At 43.2% G+C, this 21,212-nt stretch overlaps 1 pseudogene; it reads right to left on the bottom strand.

Moving 5' to 3' along the window:
* LOC137640499 (uncharacterized) overlaps nt 1-7,935 on the bottom strand; it is a 33,679-nt pseudogene extending 25,744 nt beyond the window's left edge.
* Nucleotides 7,936-21,212: the final 13,277 nt, after the last annotated feature.

Genomic DNA, 21,212 nt, shown 5'->3' with positions numbered 1-21,212 from the left:
CCGAGGAAACAAATGAACTACAAGATAAGTAATGAACAATTAAAATGAAGCACTTTATGAACAGTAACAACATTAAAATAGATATTTCATATACAAACTATTTAAAGAGACTTATGTCAGCCTGTTCAACGTAAAAACCTTTGCTGCGAGTTTGAACTTTTGAAATTCCACCGATTTAACTACCTGATCAGGAATATCATTCTACAATTTGATCACAGTTGGAATAAAACTTCTAGAATACTGTGTAGTATTTAATCCATAATAAGTGACCGAAAAGTCATAATTAAAACCGACTTAACGAAAACATTGCTGCGGAAAAAGATATTCGAGAAAAGAAATAAAGGAGAGATTACTTTCCTTACTAAAATCTTTTGGAGAAGGAAAATTAAAAAGAAAATACTCTCAAAATGGATAGAATATTCTAATTTGACCTTAAAGACATTTTTAAGATAGATAAAATGAAAGACGTTGTATATGAAAGGGATTAGCATACAAATTTAGTCATTTGGACTAAATTCTAATCGACCTAGGAGTGATAAATTTGTATTTGAGATAAATTCAATGTTTAATTAACATAATCTAATAATTGGATGTAATAGGAAACAGAGTTATTGATTGTGCCACGGAAGCACTGTACCTGACTTAATTACAGGATTCCATTCATAAAGATCCTCGAGTTCAGAAGTAAAGTTATTCGAGATTGAATGGATGGATTTAAGGAGTTAAGAACATAATTATATCTTAACCACTGGGACCAGCTTTGAAGTGTATGCAAGGGGAAATATCATATTTGCACAACGAAGCAACAATTGAGAGAGGTTGGAGAGCAAGATGGAAGAATAGAAACAGAGGTCGAGTGAAAAAAGGCTCAGTAGGGGCTGTTGTGGCATATTGGAGACTCGGTAGTTTCTTGTACCGTCTGCAACCTCACCATCCTTCTGATTTAAGGACGGGGGGTTTGGGAGAGTCTATAGATCTACCTGTTGAGTCATCAGCAACCATTGGCTGGCCCTCCCTGATCCTTAGGTGCTGATCATAAGTATATATGGTTAGTAACTAGGAGTAGTAGTGTCCTGCTAGAGCAATGTCACTGTCCCTTGCCTCTGCCATTCATGAGCAACCTTTAAACCTTTCAAGTTAGTGAAATTAGGAACCGAGGAAATACTGCAAAGATCCCTCGCAATGATTAGTGTAACGATTGAGGTACACTATTGGCGGTGGTCCCATACGGGGTTGAACCTGATCGACAGAAGAGATGTAGAATGGGGAGGATAAAACGGGGATGAATGGCTCATTAGCAAACACATATAACAAATATATGAACATAGTAGAAGCTAAATACAAATTGAGATAAAGGTACGTAGTGTGGAGGACACTTGAGTCTATCACATTTGTTACCACGTTGTCAAATTCAAAATTGAAATGAAATATTCAATAAATAGTTCATTAACAATTGGACTTTAACTTCTAAAAAAGAATATTATCACCTGCTGTTAGTTTTAAAAGATATTTAGCAACTGTGATTATGTTCATTTCTCACACAAATGAAACAGAGTAAAAACGTACGCTTGAAATAGACAAACAAGAGTTACGTAATCACTAGTAACGGCAACATAAAGGGCTCAAAATGAACTAACATAAAAAGTATTTTGACGTAGGAAGTTCCTTCTGACAACTTCTACAGTATAATATTTCTGCGATTGATATTACAAGAAAATTACCGTCAGGTATCACGGAGTTCCAACCCCCGGAAACAACTATCCGAAGATATCATGTATAATCGGGGATGTATCCTAAGATAACCATAGATATCTGCATCCCAAACAGACCTTACCCAGTCTAATCCACTAAGGGAAAGGATACGTAAGGAGTCGTTACACATTCTATCACCTGCTAGTGCCCCTATACGGTCCTGCTTCTCATTCCACGTCGCAGCTGAGCTACTGTGAAATAGAAGCCTCCAATGAGCAAAGGGGCGGGGAAAAGTAGGACGTAACAGGTGGGGCATCAGGACGACATGGCTATCTCACCCAAAAATAGATTTTTCCTATGTCAAAATCCCTTTTTTGAGCTCGAGCCATGTTGTCCTAATGGAAGTGTACCAGAGAATTATTCATACTCGGTTTGAGGCTTCTCCATGGAAAAAACCTGCCATAAATGGGGGCTCACCACTTATATGATGAAGTATTATCATAAATTTCTACCTTAAAAAGAATCCAAAATGAACTTGATTTGGTAAATAAAGTAGTGTTTTAAGGGGAAGGATCTGTGACCCTCTATCTGCCATCCCTTTGGTGAAGAATACTCCCTGTAGAAGTTGTGAAGAACACATATTACAAATATCATGAGCGTAGTGAGTAATCATTGAAGAACTAATACTTATCGTTAAATAGATTCTTAATGTGCAGCGTTGGTAAAAATTGACTATAGTATGCTAACCTCATTTGTACTAGGAATTACGTCTAGCAATAAAATCATCCAACATTATATCATTTTCATTAGACCATCTATTTGAGCAAATTTTGATACAGTATATATGAACAGCATTGTGATCTACCAGTGTACCCTAAAATATATTCGCGATAAAATTCTTTACCTAAGTAATTATGGGGGGAGACAAGATGATATAACCCCGAACTCCTTAAGAAGGAGATTTTAAGATAAAGAATATTGCCATATATGGCTAAATGCAAAATACAGTGTCAAACCTAACCAAAGAAACTGAATGATATTAAACTCAGTTCTAAAATAGGAATAGTATGCTCATGTAGGTACACTTATAAAATTCAGAGAAATCAAATTGAATCCTGAATTTCAAAATATTTGAAGTTGTTTAATGTAAATCATGAAGCAAAAACCGACAGTTTACTTATTAAAGAAAATAAGCTGAAAGAATGCTCAAGGACACACTTGAGGGCTACGTCGCCGCAGCAGTTTTTATAACATTACCTGCTGCTACCACAAAATGACGAACTTCATCCAATTGGTTCATATAATGCTTGAAGAACACCCTGGTGGATTTCCAGTCAGTATAAGCTTGTAAAACTTCGAATGATATATACTGAAAGGAGTTCAGAGATTATTCCACTTTCCTAGGGTCATGACCCAACGGCATGCTAGCAGGGTCTGCTCTTCAAAGGAAATAAGCCAATATTACTCTCAGTTGTTTCAAAGACAACTCTGATCCGACCATCTCACCTCTAAGGAATTGGCCCATTTTAACCTTCTTTGTCCTGTCCAGATATGTCTTTAAACACTGTACTGGACACTGAGTGAGATCACTTTCGAGGAGAACTATTTTTCATGGTCCCCAATTTTTAGATGGTAGCTCATTCTTAGCCAAAAAGGTAGGACCCGGGTATAAATTAACTTCACCTTTGTCTGTAAATTCTATGTGACCCTCATCTCTAGAGAGAGCCATAACTTCATTAATCAGAGCACCAGAAGCCATAGCGATTAGAAAAATCGCTCTTTGAGATAAAACTCGGAAAGACACTGTTTGATCGTCAATTTCCGAAGCTAGTTATAAAACTTTATCCAATAACCAGGAGATCGGCCTCTGTAGAACTGCTGGTCTCAACCTGGCGCAAACTTTCGAAATCGTGGCGAAGAGGACAGAGTTAAAATCTATGTCAAAAGCATATAAAATGGGTCCATCTAGGGCCGACTTGCATGACGCAGTCATGGAGGATGCTAAATCTTTTGCATGTAAGTCGATCAGAAAGCCTAAACGAAAATCCAAAGATTTAGAAGATGGATTTCTATCTTCTTTCACATATCGAACCCAATTCTTCCACGAAGTTTCATACCGATTCAAAGTAGTGGAAGTTTTATAATTTTCTGCAAATGCCAATTTGTCCCATTGAATTTGAAATTATTTCTTGGGGCTAATGCAAAAAGATCATGAGATGAAGGGCATTCGGTTATTAGGATGAAGCGAAGGCAGTTTTGCTCTGTACTTCTTGAGACAGGCTCGGGATGGGTAGAGGTACCAGCCTGGAGTTCATCATGTCACTAAAGGATACCAGTTGCTCTTCGCCAAAGAGGAGCAACCAGGGCTGCTGTCCACCTGAACGATCAGAACTCGTCTAACACCTTCAAGAGAAGATTGAAGGGCGGGAAAAATTTAATCTTCTCCCAATGATTCCAATTCATGATTAACACATCCATGCCTATCACCTGTTGATCTACATATGGTGCCACATAATTGGGAAGTGTCTTGTTGAGGATCGTTGCAAACAGGTCCACTTGAAGACCTGGGACTAGCTCCTGCACGAAAGGGAATGATTCATCTAGAGACCATTCTGTCTCTACTGGATGTGTTCGAGATAGAGGGTCTGCCATCCCATTCCAGATTCCTTGAAGGTAGGAGGCAGACAGAAATCACGTCTTCCTCTGGCCCAATGAAAAAGTGGTGATCATTACATGGTTTTGACCCTTCCTGTTAATGCAATGAACTATTACTCTGCTGTCTAATACGAGACGGAAAAGAATTTTTTGTAAATGTAGACTTTGCAGGGATAAGAAGACTGCTATAGTCTCCAGAATATTGAAGTGGAATTGCTTGAAACTCTGGGACAAACGACCTTGCACTTTCTTGAGTGGAGCATGACCCCCCAACCGTCCAGTGAGGCGTCCGTAGGTAGAATCACTGTAGGAGAAGGAAAGTGCAATGGAACCGTCTTGGAAAGACTCCTGGCATGTGACCACTGACAGAGTTGCCGTCGTAGCAACTCCGGGGTCGTCTTCTGATGATCGCGGGAAGCTCTGGAAGCTCCCTTCTTCTAAATCCCGCTTGCATCCTTGAGTCTGACCTTGAGGAGAGGGTTTGTTATAGAAACATACTGAAATGAGCCCAGAACCCTTTCCTGATAACGTCTGGTGGTCTTTCTCAAGTAGATGAAAGACTGAACTAACTGGGCTATTTCCTTCCTCTTGGCAGAAGGAATAGAGAGGGCATGAGTCTCTAGATTCCAACGAATCCCTAACCATGGGAACCCTTGAGCCGGGTTCAGTTTTCACTTCTGGAAGTTCATTTGGAATCCTAGATATTGGAGGAGTCTTCCCACGTGATATGTTGCTTCTGTGCATTCCCTTGCTCAGGGAGCTCGAATGGCATAGCTCTGAATATATAACCCTTTCTCTCATGTCTGAAATCAAGGTAGGGGGAGAAGCATCGACCTATAAGCGTCGGTAAGATCTATAGAGACGGTGTAAACCTCCTGAGGTAGTAAAGTCCGTATCTGCGAAATAGTCAGCCTCCAAAACTTGTCGCAAAGAACTAGTAGAATTAGATGGGACAAGTCAAGAATAGTTCGAGGACTTATCGAAACTTTCTTTGACACGCAGAATAGACGACCTTGACACTTCATAGATTTCGTGCAACGGGTAACTCTCTTCCTAAAAGGTCCTGCACATATTGTTTCAGATGTGGTGTTGATTTCTGAAAATATCTCTTGATCCTTGGGGTTTGTCTCTTCCATTTCCATCCTAAACCACTGGAAATCACGCTTTGTAGCCAAGGACTGAACAGCCATCTGTCCGTGAACCATTTCAGTCTTCCCCCTACTGGAGTATCCTCAATTTTTCGTTGAGAATGTGTGCCCTTGGTTCCCTTGTTACTTCGGAGACCCCGACTTCTTGGCCTACGACCTCTTTCGGATTGACCTCTACCACCTCTTTCAATCTTGGGGGGACGAAAGGACGAGGTCACTTATTCAAATCCAGGATTTAATGCTGGGGACCATGAAGTCACGGGGTGAGGAACAGTGAAAGGATTCTGCAAAGAACTCCTTGAAGCAGATATGAAGGGCCTCCTAAGGTATGTTGATGCATGGACCCTCTTAGGTTGAGGGCCAACCTTAGGAACAAATTCCCTTTTTTGAGATCTTCCCCCTCTCCGGAAAAGACTCTTATGTTCTGCTGCCGCTTTATTTTAAATGACATACTGTTCTTGCAAGTGGTTGTTTAAATGATTGCCATACTGTTTTTGTAATTGGTTGTTTAAATAATTGCCATAAAGTTCTTGTATTCAGTTGTTTAAATAATTGCCACACTGTCATATTCTTTTTAACTATATAAACATTAATCGGAACCTGAAAAGGTATGTATATATCACTCTCAGTCTACTACTAACGCTTGGCTATCAACTACGGCTGCTGCATTTGCGGATATATATATATATATACATATATATATATATATATATATATATATATATATATATATATATATATATATATATATATATATATATATATATATATATATATATATATATATATACTTATATATATACATAGTGGTATCGAAATGACCGGTAACGAAAAATCTTAGTCACAAAATGTCCAGTAGCGAAATGTCCGGTATCAGAATGTCCGGTATCGAAATGTACAGTATCAAACTGTCCTAGAACCTTATCCAAGATCTTTTTTACTAAATTCTTCAATAAGATGCTTCGGTTCAAGACGAATGATCCAGGAAGCTAAAACATGCTTCCTGAAGACTCTTCGAGCCTTAAAAAATTTAAAAAGATCCTTCATAAAAGTAGCCATGTGCATTTTGGCCAAAAGCGAAAAGACAGGGGCATCATTGGATTACCAATCATCATTTCTACAAAGCATGAAGAGACATCGAAACTGATAGTCTCTCCCTAGCCTCCAATTCCGCCTTAAGTAGGTGAGCCGGAATTCTCGGCAGTCTTTCATTAACTGCTGGCTGGCTATAACCTTATCCAATTTCCCTTCAACAAAAGTAAACTGAATATCCAACCACTGTTCAGTGTCAAGTGGAAGAACGAGTGACACATGTATCCCTTCTTCCAAGACGAGAAGAGACTTACCCTCCTTGAAGGCCTTTTCCACAGCCAAAATGGATTTCGAAGCAAAGGGAAAAACCATTGTGTCAGGTGCTATAAAAGTGGCCAACCTTTCAGTAAAAGCACCTAATTGTGTGCTTATACACCCTACTGTCTTTATTTCCTTCACTGCCAGATGCTGCGCTCTGGTGTGAACTAGAAGGATCATTTCTTAGGGATAGTGTCATCCCTACGGGCCACCTTCAGCTACCCTAACATAGAAAAAGGGGTAGGCCTCTATATCTGGATAAAATTCCAGATCAGCAACTGGACTAGAGCCTAGCCTCTCTCCAATATGAAAAATGCCCTCTGAAAGTACTGCATGGCCCACATACCTCCACGGGCTCTGTTGCGTGTAAGAGGAAAGCTGAGAAGATAAAACCTTGGACTTACATGGATCCTCTGGAGATTTCAAAGCCCTAATCTCCTCCTGTAAGGCTTTACCCATCCTTCTTTGGTATTCTTGGGTCCCTTCCATACAAGCCTTCATGTTTTCCAACAGGGACCTATTTTCCAAGTTAGATGAGAATTTAGGAAGTGTTGGTTCACCCGGCTCGACCGGGGAAGGAGGAGGGACAGAAACCGGAGATGTACCTGAAAAGGAAGGCATACTCGTAACAGTTGACAGAGAAGCCAACAACAGAATGCACTGGGTCTCTCATGGAAGTTACACTAACCTCGTCCAATTCGGACAAGTAAGAATCATCCACATGAGGGAGAGGTTCATCCAAATCTACTACCGGCAGGAGAGCCGATTCTCTATCCGGAGATGAAGAAGAAAACGAGGATAAATTGTCCACATCAAGGCTCAAAAAACTTAAATTTTCATCTACATGGAACTGAACGATAGGAATGGGTCCAGGTGGAGCGTACCCCAAAACCGAGTCCGGGACCGCATTCGGAAAAAGAATATCCTTCCAAGCTACAGAAGGAAGATAAGGAGCCTTTGGCTCAGCATTCTTTTTGTGGAAGAACACCCGGTTGTCATCAGAAACATCCTCCAATATACATCCAGAATAATATAAGTTCTTACACACACTGCAGTCCTGAGGACCCCAATAGTAGATTGTACCCTTCATTCTCCAGCATTGAGCACGTGTCCTGCAGGTATCATGACAACAGGGATACCTCACGGTCCTGGCACAGATCGGAACTCAACAATATATGTTCTTCGAAGATTCCACCAGTAAAGAGGAAAAACAACCATGAGTTCCTTAGTCTCTTTATAGATCATCACACTGAAAGGAATGGGTTAGTATCACTCAAAATCTCAGTCAAAAAATTAGGAAATTAAATTGCAAAATGTGTGTATTTATAATTTTTAATCAGAAAGAGAAAAAGGGGCCACAATATTCAGACTCCTTTAATGGCGCTAGATTAGAAGTAAAGCCAACTGAAATGGTTCCCTTTTATCATTTGAATATCTTTCAGATAAAAGAGGGAACAAGAATGCTCCTCAAAAACAATATCCTACTCTCTCCGCAGAGAAAAGGCTAATATGAAGTTAACGAAGTCACCTACCTTACAAAATATATTGACGCATCGATAATTGGAGCAATCAAAGATAAAATAGAAGGCTATACTTTAAACCAAAATCTGACAAGGGGGATCGTAATAGAATCCCACTTGTAAGATGCACAATCCAATCCACGTCCTCAAAGGATCTGAATAAAGTGATGGAAATAATTAACTAAAGATAATAGTTAAATCTAAAGTGTAGTTAAGGAGAATCTTGCAAAAGAGAACTCCAAAACTGACTAACATAAAGATACCTTGCAATTCGTAGAAGTAAGGTCTTTTGGGGCTCAGGCCATGTCGTCCTGATGACAGTTCCTTTAGGGTAGCTTCCTAGGGTTTATTTGAATACGGTGATATTCCCAGAGAATTTACCTTAAGTTATCCAGAATTCTAACTCCTGAAGCGAATATCCCTAAATAAACTTAACCTGGGATATCGCGTAATATCAGAGGATGTATTCTTGACACGCCGCATAGCTATCTTCACCCCGAATAGAATTAACACTTCGAGGGGTCAAAGTGGCAAGAAAGCGAAAAACGAGAATGAAAGGAGAGCTGTTAATAAGGTACCTCTCCTATCCCGTTTTGAGTGTGTACACAATGCCGCCAACAGCGCCATCTTCATTCTTCTTTCCGTAGCTCAATAACTCGGTGTTTTCCCTGTGTTTTCGCGTGATCTTGTAATATCTTTAACATTATGATGCTTTCTCCAGCCTCTTCTGCCTATGGAAAGTTGAGTATTATCTTTATTATGTATAAATGTAAGCTCTTGGTGTTTTTGAAAGAGATATTAACGTATACAAGAGCTGTTGCCTGCCGGAGGCGTCCTGGACGCTGTCGCTCGCCGTGCATGAGTCATTTAGCTAGCCAGAGCGATATTTCCGGTCCTTATGCGTTAATAATTCTAGCTTTTTAGCTTTACAATAGGAATTCTTTATATGATGCCGTTAGTATTTTAGTTTCGGCGATCGAGGTAACCGATCCTAGCCTACGCTAGGCTTCGTAGCCGAGGCATTTGGCCCTAGTACTTTCATGCATGATATACAGATTTCCGAGTGTTTTAGAATTTATTGAAGCTATAGGCAGTTTTATACATATAAGATATTGTTGATATTTTCTTCCAAGATTGTATACGAGAGAGTTTTGGTGATTTAGGCAATCGAATTCTCTCCGCGCCTAGGCTAGTAGCCTATAGGGCTTAAGTATATTTTCGCACACTTCCCCGGTTGCTCTTTTCTCCTCTGGAGATTAAGTTTAATCCCTTTTCCCTCTGAATTAAGCCTAAGGCTTAACCCTAATGGTTTTATCCGAATTAACATTCGGATATAACTATATTAGATTGTTTCTGTTCTATTCCTGTAACCAGAGAATCTGGTTTCAGGTATGGGCAGAGCATCAGAGTAATTAGTCTGGGGTCTGTTTCTTTCTAGCATAGAGAAGGAGATTCCTTTGCTAGGTTAGGAGCAGACATAGGAGGTTTAGTCTCCCTAGACGAAATCTGAAGGTTTCTGTACGAGATGATTCCTTCTTCTAGTGATCTAGCAGACTAGTCCAATGTTGTTGTTCTCGGATTGAAAGATAAGATTCTCATTTCCTTGTGAATAACAACATCAAACTTTGTTTTAGTATTGAGGGAGGTGACAAGTTTGCTAAACCTCCCTCCCATAGATAATTCTTAGGGTAGGATGAGCTTTCTTGGCCGTGGGATAATCTCATACTAGAGCAGAGTTTGAAGGACCCTCTTCTCCCTTTTCCCCCTATCCGTAGTAATGGCCTAGCTATTACAACTCTTGGCCGTCATTCTACATTTGTACCTAGAGTAGGTTAAGATGTGGAACTGGCTCAGTCCTTTGCCAGCTGGAAAGATCGTGCCGGCCGGCAGAAGCCTAACTTCTATAGAGTGTTCCCCAGACCTCCTTTGGTCTTACATCCATGTCTGTCAGTAGAGCCCAGCAGGCAATGGATAAAAGGAAGCCTGAATTTTACATTCTCCCCTTCCTTATGTTCACTCTTTCTGGATGGAGGGCTGTAAGGCAGTGCCGTCTTATATCCTTACATCCATTCTGTTTTTCTTTTAGTATATATACCCCTAGCCCAGCTGCCGGCTTAAGTGGCCGGCGGCTTGCCGGGTGGAAGTTCTCTGGTTCTTTTTACTGCTGGCCGGCATAGGTAGCCTACCATTGCCGGCCAGCAACAGAAGCACACCATATGATCTACCGGCTGCTACGATTAGCGGCCGGCAGCCGGGTGTTAGTGTTTATAGTTGCCGGCCGGCACTCTCTGCCGGCCGGCAACTATAATACATAACTGAACCAGCGATCTGCTGCCCAGTAGTCTAAAGGTAGTATACCTTGAAACTATATTAAGGCACGTGCCGGCCAGCATACATTGTATACAGTAGCCAGTATTTTTACAGTTTAGTATATACTTCATGGAGAAAACTATAGTATAGAATATTTTGTAACACTAAGTTCTTCCAACATACTTGTGTTGTCTTGTACAGCCTTTAGTTGAGACCGTACAGATGAAGAAAGTGAGTTCTTTCTTTATTAATTATCCAGTCTATTAAAATTCTTTAAAATGGTGTGAGCTACACCTACATTTTTCTCTGGGAAATATGATGAAGGTTATTCTAGAATAAGATCTAACCTTAATTTTATTATCTGGAAGGTTACAGCAATTGTCTGGGTAGGAAATAGAAGTGTGTCTTTCCTTCTGTCCTTTTTAGCTTAGTTATTTTAAGCTATATATCTATATATTAAAATTAGTTATTCAGTGATATGTTTTTCACTTGATACTCATGGAATTTCTTTTCTTTACAGGAGGACCATCCGAAGTGCGGGAGCATGTTCTGCAACATCCGCAGCAAAAACTTCTGTGGACATGAGTTGTGCAGGAGGCACACAGCACGCGCAGTCTCCAAAAGTAATCTCCGATATTAGGACCCTCAGGTATGTACTATTTGCACTAACCTGATTAATGAGGCATTTGACGCCCCTAAGTCGGCGGAGCCAAGGGACGCAGCTAGGGAAAAGCTTCGAATCTGGGTGAGGGGCTTCCAGAAGAATACTTCTGGCCCCTATCTTCCAAGCAAGAAGATGAGGGCTTACCTTTTTCCTATGGTATCGGTGGATGCAGTGATTCCTCAGCCTCATGCGGAGATACCACTAGTTCAGATTCCGCTTGATTCTGAAGTCTCGGACGCCCTACAAAACATCCAACTGGACGATAGGATGTCTTAGGTGTCTGAGTACACTGAAAAGGACCTTCTAGCAGAAGGCCAAGCTCCGGATACTGGGGAGGAAGAAATCAACGAGGGGTCGGTTACATCGGTTAACGCCCCTGAACCTATTCCCTCAACATCGTCTGCTATCCCAGATGATCTGGGAAGGACTCTCTCTTCCATCGTTGAAATGATTCAACAGATGCAGAAGAAGAACGATGAAAAGGAAGCTGTAATGAAGTTGGAGATGCGGAGACTTGCAGCATCACATGGGCCCCCGAAGAAGCTCAACGTGAAGGATCTTCCTTTGTGCTAGGAAGCTAATCCTTGGAGGTATGCCGAGCACATGCCTATGACAACTGGGAAGATTGTCATATCGGAGAAGTTGGGTTCAATTCCCTTTGAAGAAGTGGAATTTTGGCCAAACAAGGAGTCTTACCCGGACTGCTATGTCCGTCTTAGGAAGGAGCCAGCCTCAAAGGAAGAGACGGGGCCGAAGGAGGTCATAGTTTTTACCATAGTAAGGAACAGGCTTTACTAACGAGCTCAATGAAAGAGAGGGGCTTCACAAACTCAAAGGTACCTGCTTTGAGTAAGAAGCATCCTTCCTTTGTGGCTTCTCCTACTAGAGCCTTTCCCTTTATGGAGAAGGGATTTAAGGCTGCTTTGAAGGCGGTTGAGGCAGGGAAACCATGTCCATCCTTGGAGGTATGTAAGCCTCTGTTCCTGACCTTACCCATGGACCAGAAAAACTGGAAGGACGTCCATCTTACCTTCTCAGTCGGGAAGTTGGAGGCCGATATTGCCGGACGTCAGTTCGTTGAAGACCTTCTGAAGCTGTCAGATTTTCTCTTGCGCAGGGAGCAAGAGACAAAAGAGAGACTTGCTGCATTACAAACGACTATGGAAACGATGGCAAGTGACCCCAAAGTCCAAGATATGTTTATGGTAGTGGCCAAAACCCATATGGCCACAGTAACAAAGGACCTCTATAGCTTCATCAAAGCTAGGAGAGCTTGTAGAGAGTTCGTGTTCGCCTCGGCTGCAGTGAGGCACAAACCGAGGAAACTGATCTCCTCTTGCATATGGGGTAAGGACCTCTTCCCTAATGAAGTGGTCAAAGAGGTAGTGGATAAGGCCGCCACAGAGAATAGAAACCTTCTCCAGAAGTGGGGCCTAACTCTTAAAAGAAAGTCTTCCCCGGATGAGGGTCCCCAACCTAAAAGGAAGACTAAGAAACCTAGGCTATCCTCTCGGCCAGCCAAATCTTATAGGTAGCAGCAGCAACAACTTCCCATGACCAAAGTGCCTCAGATGGTGGCACAAACCCCAACCACGTACCAGTTGGTACCTCGAGCCGTGACAATTCAGTCACCGGCATTTAACCCAGCATTCGAAAGGCAGAAAACTACCTTTCGCCAAAGAGCTGGAGGAACAGCCAGAGGTTCATCTAGACGCCCTTCAAGAGGAAGGGGGTTCAGGGGAGGACGCAGTTAAGGAGGCAAGGCCTTAGGTCAACAACAGCAGAAGTGAAATGCTTCCGGTAGGAGGGAGACTTCATCTTTTTCGGGATTGCTGGACCTTCGATCCCTGGACCCACAGCCTAATCAAGAATGGACTGGGTTGGAGCTGGTACAGCACTCCACTTCCGTTCCCACAATTCTTCCAACACTCTACCCCCATTCTGGAAGAATATATTCGAGAACACTTGGAGAAAAGAGTAATTCAAAGGGTAAAGTCCATCAAGTTCCAAGGAAGGCTGCTTTGTGTTCCAAAGAAAGACTCAGAAAAACTCAGAGTCATTCTGGAATGGTGGCTACTCAACAAGTTCACAGTAAACTACAAGTTCAGGATGTTGACACTTCAACACATAAGGACCTTACTACCTAAACGGGCATTCATAGTCTCTATAGACTTGTCAGACGCTTATTGGCATATTCCAATCAGTCGTCACCTCTCCTCCTACCTATGGTACAAACTACAACGAAGACTCTATGCCTTCAGAGCCATGCCATTCAGGCTAAACATAGCCCCAAGGATTTTCACGAAGCTTGCGAACGCAGCTCTCCAGCAATTACACCTAAAGGGAATCTAAGTAGTGGCCTACTTGGACGACTGGCTGGTGTGGGCAGCATCCAGGACAGAATGCATGCAAGCTTCCCAACAGGTGATCCAGTTCCTGGAACATCTAGGATTCAAGATCAACAGAAAAAAAGTCTTGACTTTCTCTATCTCAAATGTTTCAGTGGTTGGGAATCCAATGGGACTTACTGTCACACCAACTTTCCATTTATGTAAAAAAGAGGAAAGAAATAGCAGGTTCTGTCAAGAGACTACTAGAATCCAAAAGGATATCAAGACGCGAACAGGAGAGAGTGCTGGGCTCTCTTCAGTTGCCTCAGTAACAGACCCTGTTCTAAGAGCACAGCAAGAGGATGCAACCAGAGTTTGGAGAAAATATGCATCAAACACGTGAAGAGATCTGATGAGACCAATACTGACTCGTCTACGAACGCTTCTCAAGCCGTGGTCCAAAGCCAAGCAACTGAAGAAATCAGTACTTCTTCAGCCAACTACCCCCTCAATGACTATTCATACAGACGCTTCGAAGGAAGAATGGGGAGGTCATTCTCACCGTTAGAAAGTCCAAGGAACTTGGTCCAACCTATTCAAGAAGTTTCATATTAACTTTCTGGAAGCCATGGCAGTACTTCTTATATTGAAGAAAGTTTCTCCTCGCCACTCGATCCACATAAGATTGGTACTAGACAGCGAGGTGATAGTAAGATGCCTGAATCAACAAGGATCGAGGTCACCTCAAATCAACCAAGTGATGTTGGCCATCTTCTGGCTAGCGAAAAAGAAGAGATGGCACTTGTCAGCAGTTCACCATCAAGGGGTCCGTAATGTGACGGCTGACGCTCTATCCAGGCTCACGCCGATAGAGTCAGAATGGTCCCTGGATGCAGAATCCTTCCCTTTTATCTCGAGTCAAGTCCCGGAACTGCAGATAGACCTCTTTGCGACAAAGGACAACAAGAAGCTACATCTTTACGTGTCCCCGTACAAGGATCCTTTAGCTGAAGCAGTGGACGCTATGTCCCTCGACTGGAACAGATGGTCCAGGATTTACCTGTTCCCTCCGCACAATCTTCTACTGAAGGTCCTCGACAAACTAAGATCTTTCAAGGGGAAAGCGGCAATAGTGGCTCACAAGTGGCCGAATAGCGTTTGGTTCCCTCTGGTATTAGAACTACAGCTGAAGTTTCTACCGCTACCAGATACAGTTTTGAATCAGCGAGTTCAGAAGTCGACTGTCTTCGCTTCATCACAGAAACCCCGGAACCTTCAGCTCATGATTTTCTCTCCCTAGTGGTGAGAAAAAGGTTCGGGATATCAAGAGACAGTATAGACTTTTTAGAGGAATATAAGTCCAAATCTACCAGAAGACAATATGAGTCATCATGGAAGAAATGGGTGTCCTTTGTCAAGGCGAAGAATCCACAAAAGATCTCGACGGACTTCTGCTTATCTTTCTTCATCCACCTCCATGGTCAAGGTTTAGTAGCCAACACAATATCAACGTGTAAGTCCGCCTTGACAAGACCTATTCTATGCACTTCCAGGTCGACCTCTATAATGAATTTTTTAACAAAATTCCTAAGTCTTGTGCTAGGCTCAGACCATCAGCACCTCCGAAACCCATTTCATGGTCTTTGGATAAGGTTCTTCATTTTGCTTAAATGATGAATAATGAGGAGTGGGCTTTAAAGGATTTGACCCAAAAAGTTATATTTCTGTTTGCACTTGCTTCGGGGGCTAGAGTTAGTGAAATAGTAGGTCTCTCGAGAGAAAGGTCATGTTCAGTTCTTAGTTGGGGAGAACTGAACCTTTTTCCGGACCCAACGTTTCTTGCCAAGAACAAGCTACCCACCAATAGGTGGGGTCCCTGGAGAATCTGTCCTCTGAAAGAAGATGCATCTCTATGTCCAGTGGAGTGCCTAAAGGTCTATCTTCGTAGAACTTCAGACTTTAGGGGAGGACAGCTGTTTAGGGGAGAAACATCAGGCTCAAATTTATCTCTGAAGCAACTAAGGGCGAAAATCACCTAATTTTCGCAGAGCGGATCCAGATAGTACACCCGCAGGTAATGATCCAAGAAAAGTTGCCTCTTCCATAAATTTCTTTAATAATATGGATTTCGAACACCTTTGCTCATACGCTGGCTGGAAGTCATCCAAAGTATTCTTTAGACACTATGCGAAGCAAGTGGAGCAACTGAAGAAATCTGTGGTAGCAGTAGGTAGTGTCGTTAAACCTGCTGTTTAATTCTGCGAGGAACAGTGAAATTAATTGGGACAATTCATTCAAGAGTGGGTGTGTAGTCACGGATTGTTTCTACAAATTAAGGGTTAGGCCACTAAGGTGTCCTTATCAACTGTTCCATAAACAAAGGTGAACTAAGCATAAGTGCAGACACGTGTGCCAAACGTTTCTGACGCTAGTGTGATTGAGTAGAAAGACAGACTATGAAACGGATTTTGAGCGAAGCGAAAAATCTATTTTTCGGTTAGATGGCCATGACGTCCTGATGGAAGGTTCTTTTAGTAGCTTCCTGAGGGTATATATTCCTTAAGTAGCTTCCTGAGGGTATATATGTCTACAGTGGATATTCCCAGAGAATTAATCCAAAGGTTTCACAGAATTCTAACTTCTGGCGCGAGTACCCTAAAGGTTTCCCTTTAGGATATCGTATATCAACAGGGGAAGTATGCTTTGACACGCCACATGGCTATCAGCACCCCACATAGCATTTACGCTTCGAGGGGGAAAGGTGGCGAGATAACTGAGGAGCCGTTGCAAAGTTATTCTCCTACGGTACTCTTACGGTACCTCGCGACGTAAACAAACGGCAGACATAGTTGTCCGCCATATTGACTGACATCACATCCGTCCTCTTCATTCCAAATTCAGCGATCTACCAGCCTCCACGATACAATATGAAACGGAGGGGCCTGGCAGGCTGAACTCGAAACAGTAGGGCGGGTCCATCAGGACGTCATGGCCATCTCACCCAAAAATAGATTTTTCGCGTCGCTCAAAATCCGTTTTTTGGGCTCAAGCCATGACGTCCTGATGGAAGTGTACCAGAGAATTAGTGTATTGTGGTTTTTCCCCATTTCAAAGTGCCTTCTACTTCAAACAATATTCCTTTGGTCTGATGACCATAGAGACAGTGACATCTCCATTATACGTCACTACCGGTGGCATAACAATGTCATGGCTTCCTGCCCCCCTGGCAGGGAGGTCCTGTTTGGACAAGAGGAATATCTCGAAGTACCCGTATGAAGATAAACTCACCTGGAAGCTAAGATCGTGCCGATCTCGTGGACAGATCAGAAGGTTAAATATTTATGTAGGAACAATATTTTACTGCTAGGTGAGCATATTTCAGACAGGAGATTTATTATAAATAATAAAATAATGAGAATAGGGGCAATGAAACAGTAACAGCAATTTATTTTTATATGGAAAGGCGAAATAAGACGCATATGGTAAATAATATAACTATTTTATTCAAGAAATTGCAAAAGTAAAATAAGATAATTATTTACAATAATAATATTGAGTAACAAACATAGATTTTAAATTGAAAGACGGTGATGTGGAATCTGAAAGGGAAGAATTTGCCTTTATACACATAAGTTCCCGGGGGAACAAAAGTCTTTAAAGTCACTATACACTCTATGTCAAGGAACATGTGGCACACGTGTGAGAATCAATGTCACTTCTCCTTGAGGAAGAACAGTCCGTTTGTGTCACTGAGTGTCACTTGAAATCACTATGTATCGCACTAGGGTCTACGCAGCACTAAACAGCAAGTTTCATTACACTACCTGCTGCTACCATGAATCTCTTAATTTTTTGCACCTGCTTTGCATAGTGTTTGAAAAACACTCTTGAGGATTTCCAGCCTGTGAAGGATCGGAGGCTTTCGAAATCCATTCCTTGGAAAAAATTCAGAGAAGAGGCGACTTTCCTAGGATCATGACCTGCGGGTGTACTGTCAGGATCCACTCTGCAAATAAAGTAGGTGATTTTCGCCCTTAGTTATTTAAGTGACAGGTCACTACCCGATGTTTCTCCTTTAAAGAGTTGTCCTCCGCCAAAGTCTGAAGTTCTTCGAAGATAGACCTTAAGACTCTCCACTGGGCATAGAGAGACATCTTCCTTCAGAGGGCCGATTTTCCAAGGTCCCCATCTCTTGGTGGGGAGTTCGTTTTTGGCGAGAAATGTAGGGTCGGGGAAGAGGGTAAGTTCCCCTGTGTCGGCGAACTGTATCTGGCCCTCTTCTCTTGATAATGCCACTATTTCACTGACACGGGCTCCCGATGTGAGAGCAAAAAGGAAAATTACTTTTTGAGTCAAGTCTTTCAGAGGGCAAGATTCGTTGTCCAAGCTAGAGGCAAAATGAAGCACCTTATCCAGGGACCAGGTGATGGATCTCGCTGGAGGTGCAGGACGAAGTCTAGCACATGCCTTCAGGAGTTCGTTGAAGATTTCGTCGGACACATCTATTTGGAAGGTATACAGTTGTGGTCTAGTTAAGGCCGATTTACAAGTGGAAGTCGTGTTGGCTGCCAAGCCTTGTCCATAAAGGTGAATAAAGAAGGGCATACAAAAATCTATGGAGATTTCCGTAGGGTTTTTTGCCTTGACAAAGGACACCCACTTCTTCCAGGATGATTCATATTGCCTTCTGGTAGACTTTGTTTTGTATTCCTCTAGGAAGTCTATACTTTTCTTCGAGATTTCGAACCTTTTCTTCACGGCTAGGGTGAGAAAATCATGAGATGAAGGTCTTGGACTTTCTTTGATGAATCGAAGACAGTCGACTTCTGCACCTGTTGGGAGAGAACTGGGTCCGGGAGAGGGATCAGTTTGAGCTGTAGCTCCAGGACTAGGGGAAACCAGTTGCTCCGGGGCCACTTGGGAGCCACTAGGGCTGCTGTTCCCTTGAAGGTTCTCAGTTTGGAGAGGACTTTCAGCAGAAGGTTGGGTGGAGGGAACAGGTAAATCTTGGACCATCTGTTCCAGTCCAGGGACATGGCGTCCACTGCTTCCGCCTTGGGGTCCTCGTAAGGGGCTACATATCGAGGAAGCTGGTTGTTGTCGCTTGTCACAAAGAGATCTATCTGTAGTTCCGGGACTTGACGAGAGATGAAGGAGAATGATCTTGCGTCTAGGGACCATTCCGACTCTGTGGGGCTTGTCCTCGATAGAGCGTCCGCCGATACATTGCGGAATCCTTGTAGGTGAACTGCAGACAAGTGCCATTTCTTCCTGTCCGCCAGGCAGAAGATGGGCAGAAGCAATTGGTTTAGGTGGGACAATCTTGAGCCCTGACGGTTGAGACATCTGACTACTACGGAGCTGTCCAGAGTTAGACGAATGTGGATCGAAGGACGCGGAGATAGTTTCTTCAGACTGAGAAGAACCGCCATGGCCTCCAAGATGTTGATGTGAAACGTCTTAAACAGGGGAGACCATGTTCCTTGAACTTGTCGTTGGTGGGAGTGACCCCCCATCCCTCTGGAGGCGTCCGTGTAGATGTTGATCGACGGAGGCGGTGGTTGAAGAGAGATGGATCTTTTCAAGGTCCTTGTTTCTGACCACTGTTTGAGAAGTGAGCGAAGCCTGTTCGGTAGGGGTCTTTTGAGATCTCTTTGAGCGATGGATGCGTTTCGTCTTCAGACTCCTGAGGCATCCCTTAGCTGTGCTCGTAGCACTGGGTTTGTCACTGAGGTGAACTGTAGGTAGCCGAGTACTTGCTTCTGCTGTCGTCTTGAGATCCGTTTGGATTTGAGAAGTCTTCTGACAGACCCGGCTATTTCTTTCCTTTTCTTCAGGATGGAAAGGGGGTGTGACTGAAGATCCCAATGGATTCCTAACCATTGGAACTTCTGAGCTGGAGCAAGGCGAGACTTCTTGGTGTGTATTTTGAAACCCAGATGTTCCAGGAACTGGGTCACTTTGCTGCAAGCTCTCAAACATTCTTTTGGAGACGTTGACCAGACCAGCCAGTCATCGAGGTAGGCCATCACTTGGACGCCCTGAAAGCGTACCTGGTGGACAATTGTGTCTGCTAGCTTGGTGAAGATTCTCGGAGCCACGTTCAGCCCAAAGGGCATGGCTCTGAAGGCATAGCTTCTTCTTTGGAGCCGGAATCCTAAGTAGGAGGAAGCGTGATGGTTCAGTGGGATGTGCCAGTAGACGTCCGCCAGGTCTATTGAGACTGTGTAGGCCTTGTGAGGCAGTAGAGCTCTTATTTGTTGAAGGGTCAGCATCTTGAATTTGTTGTTTGCAATGAACTTGTTGAGGGCAGACAAGTCGAGAATGACTCTGAGTTTGTCTGAGTCCTTCTTGGGAACACAAAATAGTCTTCCTTGGAACCTGGTGGACTTCACCCTCTTGATCACCTTCTTGTTCAAGAGTTTTAGGACATATTCTTCCAAGATGGGGGTTGAAGGCTAGAAGAATTGGTTGAAGGTTGGCAGTGGTTGCATCCAGCTCCAACCTAGTCCCTTCTTGATGATGCTGTGTGCCCAAGGATCGAAGGTCCAACGATCCTGAAAGTAGCGGAGTCTTCCTCTCACTGGAAGCACTTCATTGCTTCTGGTTTTCTGAGGGTTTGCCACCTCGGCCACTAGCTCCCCTTCCTCCTCTGCCCCTGGAGGGACGGCGAGAGGAGTATCTGCCGGAGCCTCTACCTCTGGGACGAAAGGTAGTGCATGGTCGTTCATAGGCAGAGATGAAGACCGGTGATTGGGACACCACCGGCTGGGGGACCATCTGAAAGGTCTTTTTTGGTTGTGCAACCACTTGGGGAGTAGCGGGAACCGGAAACTGGCGTTTGGGTTGACGCTGCTGGGGTCGTGGTTTGGAGGATTTCCTCTTAGGCTGAGGGCCTTCTTCCTGAGATGATTTACTTTTGCGGGACACGCCCCACTTATTGAGAAGTTTCCGGTTCTCAGAGGCGGCTTTGTCCACGATCTCTTTCACCAGAGCTGTTGGGAAGAGACGCTTGCCCCAGATATTGGAGATTAGCTTCTGGGGTTCGTATTTTACTGCCGCGTTGGCAAACACAAATTCTCTGCAAGCTCTCCGGGCCTTGATGAAGCTATACAAGTCCTTCATCACGGTCACTAGGTGGGTCTTCGCGAGAACCATATACAAATCTGGGACCCTAACGTCCCTGGCCATGACCTCAAGCTTAATTTGATGAGACAGGGATTCGGCTAGTCTCTCCTTAGTCTCCTGCTCCCGACGAAGAAGGTGGTCGTTCAGCTTTGGAAGATCCTCAGTTTCCTGACCATGAAAGTGAACTGGATATCTTTCCAAAATCTGTCGTCTGGCGGAAGGGCGAGGGAGAGAGGCCTACACTTCTCTAGGGTAGGGCAGGTCTTTCCTTCCTCCACTGCCTTCATGACCGCATGGAAGGCCTTTTCAATAAAGGGAAAGGTCTCAGTAGAGGGAACAAGAAAGGACGGGTGCTTCTTGCTCAATGCTGGCATTTTAGAGTTGATAAAACCACAACTCTTAAGACACTCTGCCA

The sequence above is a fragment of the Palaemon carinicauda genome, chromosome 5 (genome assembly GCF_036898095.1).
Source record: "Palaemon carinicauda isolate YSFRI2023 chromosome 5, ASM3689809v2, whole genome shotgun sequence".
In the NCBI taxonomy this organism is placed as follows: Eukaryota; Metazoa; Arthropoda; class Malacostraca; order Decapoda; family Palaemonidae; genus Palaemon; species Palaemon carinicauda.
Note: the sequence above shows the minus strand (reverse complement) of the source record. Positions and strands in the feature narration are given on the sequence as shown.